At 40.2% G+C, this 4,806-nt stretch overlaps 1 pseudogene; it reads right to left on the bottom strand.

Moving 5' to 3' along the window:
* Positions 1–714: 714 nt before the first annotated feature.
* On the bottom strand, positions 715–1,667 carry LOC138078292 (olfactory receptor 6C2-like; annotated as a pseudogene).
* Positions 1,668–4,806: the final 3,139 nt, after the last annotated feature.

A 4,806-nucleotide genomic window follows, 5' to 3' on the forward strand; every position in this document is an offset into this window, starting at 1 on the left:
GGTCTTTGTTGCTGTGGAGGCTTTTCGCTAACAAGTGGGGGCTATTCTTTGTTGTGGTGCACAGGCTTCTCATTGCCTTGACTTCCTGTGTTGCAGAGCACAGGCTCTAGGGCACAGGCTTCAGTAGTTGCAGTTTGTAGGCTCAGTAGTTGTGGCTCCTGGGCTCTAGAGCACAGGCTCAATAGTTGTGGCACACAGGCTTAGTTGCTCCACGACATGTGGGTTCTTCCCAGACCAGGGATCTAACCTGCCTCTCCTGCATTGGCAGGCAGATTCTTTACCACTTGAGCCACCAGGGAAGGCCAACTTATTCTTCTTGATAGTGGATGCTAGATCAGGAGGGAATCCTAAGATAAATAATTTTGCCCCCAAAGAGCTGTAAAACTAGAGGAATGAATAGAAAAAAATCCATCTCATATTTTTGTTACTGTCTTTCTGTGGTTCAGCTATCAGGATGGTGAGGGGTTGTATAGATTCTGGAAATCTATATTCATTCTTACTTATGAAAGTAAGCCATGAGGAATGAAGGCCTACTTGGATTAAGGACATAACACTTTTTTCAGGCCATGGTTCTCAGAGAAATAGAAAAGAAATTTCAGTGATTAATCAGACTGTACCTTTAGTTCTGCTCTGTAGATCTGAATTAGAACACATAGTAAAATATTGAAATCCATATGTATATGTATTTTTACTTTATAAAATATTTTTAGTCACCTAATTTTTGGAAAGAAATGCCATTTTTTTAATAGAGTCCCGAAGGCTTGTTTGACTTGCTTATTCTGTAGAGTATAAATGAAAGGGTTCATCAAAGGAATAATGGAAGTGTTGAGAAGGGACACCACCTTATTAATGGCCACACCTTCCTTTGCTGGTTTGATATAGATAAAGATGCAACTCCCATAAGTGATGGAAACTACAATCATATGAGAGGAACAAGTAGAGAAAGCCTTTTTTCTTTGCTGAGCCAAAGGGAGTCTTAAAATAGTCTTGATGATGTATGTGTAAGACACAATTACACAGACTAGTGTGAGTATGAGGGTCAGCACCGCCATGATTAAAACAAGTTGCTCTATAAATTGAGTGTCTGAGCACACAATCTTTAGAAGAGGAGATGCATCACAGCCAAAATGGTCAATGAGATTGGAGTTACAGAAATCTAGCTGAACTCCCAGGCTAAGTGGTGGGAGTATGACAATTAACCCAATCAGCCAAGAGCAAAAGACCAGAATGGTGCAGACCTCTTCACTCATGATGGTGGTGTAGTGCAGGGGCTTGCAGATGGCCACATAGCGGTCGTAGGACATGGCAGTTAGAAGGAAAAATTCTGTTGCCCCGATGAGGATGACAAAAAATAGCTGGATGACACAAGCATTATAGCTCACTCTTTTGTCTCCAGTTGTCATGCTGTACAGGAATCGAGGAATACAGACAGTCGTAAAGATTATTTCTAAGATGGAGAAGTTCCGAAGGAAAAAGTACATGGGTGTTTTAAGGTGAGAGCTCACCAGAGTGAGGAGGATAATGACTAGATTTCCAGCAACAGTGGAAGTGTAGGTGAGAAACAGAAACACTGAAAGAAAAACCTGTAGTCTTGGGTCGTCTGTTAATCCTAGTAGGATGAATGTTGTTATTTCAGAGTGATTTTTCATCACTATCTTCAGATACATAAGAAGTCTGTATTAATGGATTATAAGTGTTTAATCTGAGGAATAGAATATAAAAATAAATTTCAACAAGCTATGTAGAATAAAGTAGTGAATCAGGCAGCTGCTGCTGCTGCTGCTAAGTCACTTCAGTTGTCTCTGACTCTGTGCGACCCCATAGATGGCAGCCCACCAGACTCCCCCATCCCTGGGATTCTCCAGGCAAGAACACTGGAGTGGGTTGCCATTTCCTTCTCCAATGCATGAAAGTGAAAAGTCAAAGTGAAGTCGCTCAGTCGTGTCCGACTCTTAGCGACCCCATGGACTGCAGCTCACCAGGCTCCTCCATCCGTGGGATTTTCCAGGCAAGAGTACGGGAGTGGGGTGCCATTGCCTTCTCTGAATGAGGCAGCAGATGCACATTTTAAAGCTTTTACTTGATCATCAATAATCATGACGTAGAAAAGTGATTGAATCATACTTCATTTCCCTGGACTCTACATTAAATTCGTCTTCAGAATGTTCATGAAAAGCATTCATCTGAAATTTTATTTCCATTCTGGTTACAGGATCAATTTTAACGTCTATGTCACAGTCCTCTGAAATTTTGGCAGCCACCGTGGTATCCCTAATCCTCAGTATAGAATAGGAGACTCACAAATGTTGAGTAATAGAAACAGATGCATAAAAATTTTATTTTCCTAATTGTTAGTACAACATATCAACAAGTAATTTTTTTACCTTATGGTAATTAAAAAGTCACCAGTGCTTTAGTTGTACTATTTTCCATGCTTTGCAAAAATTATCCTTTTCAAATAATTTCTTAATCTTGTTTTTACTATTTGAGTGACTTAGGAACAGTCTTGATGCTGAAGCTGAAGCTCCAATACGTTGGTCACCTGATGCGAAGAACTGACTCATTGGAAAAGACCCTGATGCTGGGAACGATTGAAGGCAGGAGGAGAAGGGGATGGCAGAGGATGAGATGATTGGATGGCATCACCGACTTGATGGGCATGTGTTTGAGCAATCTCCAGGAGTTGGTGATGGACAGGGAAGCCTGGTGTGCTGCAGTCCATGGGATCACGAAGAGTTGGACATGACTGAGCTACTGAACTGACTGAATTGAGGAATAGTATGAGAGTTACCATGAAATTTCCTAAGTCCCATCCCCCTCCATAATTTCTTCTTTGAGCCCCTTTCCTAATAGATAATGTGCTGAAAGATTAGTTTGTGTCTCTCTTGTGTACCAGTTTTAACAGCATGCTTTTTTTTTTTCCTCCTGAATTCCTGTTTCAACAGGAATTCCATCTGTTATCTAACGTTCCCCCCATCCTAAGCCTTTACAGATCACTGACCAATGGGATGTTCTGATGGTTTTCTGGGGGAAACAGAATCCTGACCTTAGGCTTCCAAGATTCTTATTGGGGTTCTATAGTTTATGCACAGATATTTCGGCTCCCCAAATCCTTCTGAGGCTATATCCTCCAATATGCAGAAGAGTAAGAATATATCTTAGGGAAAGAACTGCCTTCTTTGCCATGATTTCTTTCTCTGAGGACACACCTCATCCTTGAAATGTTTCTTATCATTTCTACTACTCTCATGGCTTCAGGACACCTCTTTGTTCTTAGCAGTCTGGCCTAAGGATAGACTCTGCGGCTATTCCCCCAAAGAACAGGTATCATCAGGCATTAATATTAACAAAGACTAAACATGACACAGAGAATAAGTAAAACCTGGCTATTAAGTGAGCTTCCTACCAGGAAGCCCTTGTGCACTTTTCATTTCTCACATTTCCTATCTGTTCACCCACCACGCTCAGTGAGGAGAGTGATAATGAACTTTTAAGAAGTGTCAGAACTAGAATTTGGGCCAGTTCACATCAGATCCAAAGCTTAATTGTTTCTAGGAAATTGTAACTTCAGGATTTTTAGTGTCAATTCTAATAATAACACATTAATTAAAATATCAGCTTTTCAAATGTCTTGGTTGCAAACAGTATTTCCAGGGCATCTGGTTTACTTTAGTAAATGAATAGAAGAAATCTCCCCATAAGACACCAATTTTTTTGTAACATGAATGTTTTTTCATGTGATGTTTTAAGATATTACTCAGAAAATATCTTAAGTGATATGTCCCTCTGAGTTTAGAGAAGGCATTATGTCTTTTCTATTGAGGAGGATTGCCACAGCATGATGGGGTTTTTAGACACTTTCACAGGAAAAGTCAGCTCACCTACTGTCATGGGATAAAGGGTTTGCCAGAGTGTTGGAAATCTTTGAATAATGTGAGCCCATCAGATGTCTCTCTAAGGCTAAGACATGATGCTTTTCTGAGACTCACGTGTCTTCCCACTCATACTGCTAATGTTCATCTCCTCAGCTCCTTCTGCTTGCATAACCCAGGGCCAACATGCTGGTCAACACACTGACTCCCAGTTAATACCATATTGCGTATTGTGAAAATGTATAATTTAGTGTTCACAGTTCAGAGGAAATGGCAGAGTGAGATTTTTAGATAACTTCACATCATTGTTTGAATCATTGCTTGAAGAGGAAAATCATTAACATAAATTACATTTAATACTGGACTTTTAGGCTATGACTGTTTCACTTATAGAAAATTGATATTTTTCATTTTTCTCTTTAAAAATAACATTGCTTTTGTCTTTCACAATAAGATACACACATATTTATCTTCTACTTTTCTCTAGAAGGCTTCCCAGCTGGCACTAGTGGTAAAGAGCCCACCTACCAATGCAGGATATGCAAGAGACACGGGTTCGATCCTTGGATGGGGAAGATCCCCTAGAGAAAGGCATGGCAACCCACTCCAGTATTCTTGCCTGGAGAATCCCATGGACAGAGGAGTCTGGTAAGCAACAGTCCATGGTGTTGTAAAGAGTTGTATATGACTGAAGCAACTTAGTAGCAACAGCAGCATTCCTCTAGAACTCATAGAATAGTATATGAAAGAAAGGAAGATTTCCTAGAAACACGTCAGAATCCAGTATTAGTAATGTGTCTCCATTTGCTCTTACCCTTCTTACCTTAATTCTAATCACTTCCCAGAAAAATGCTTAAGAGTTGTGTTCAGGTTCCTTACCATGTTATACAGAAGAAAGTGGCAGCTCAGATTGCTTTTCAAATCCTCTCTGAAC

Source organism: Capricornis sumatraensis, chromosome 4 (genome assembly GCF_032405125.1).
Source record: "Capricornis sumatraensis isolate serow.1 chromosome 4, serow.2, whole genome shotgun sequence".
NCBI lineage: Eukaryota > Metazoa > Chordata > Mammalia > Artiodactyla > Bovidae > Capricornis > Capricornis sumatraensis.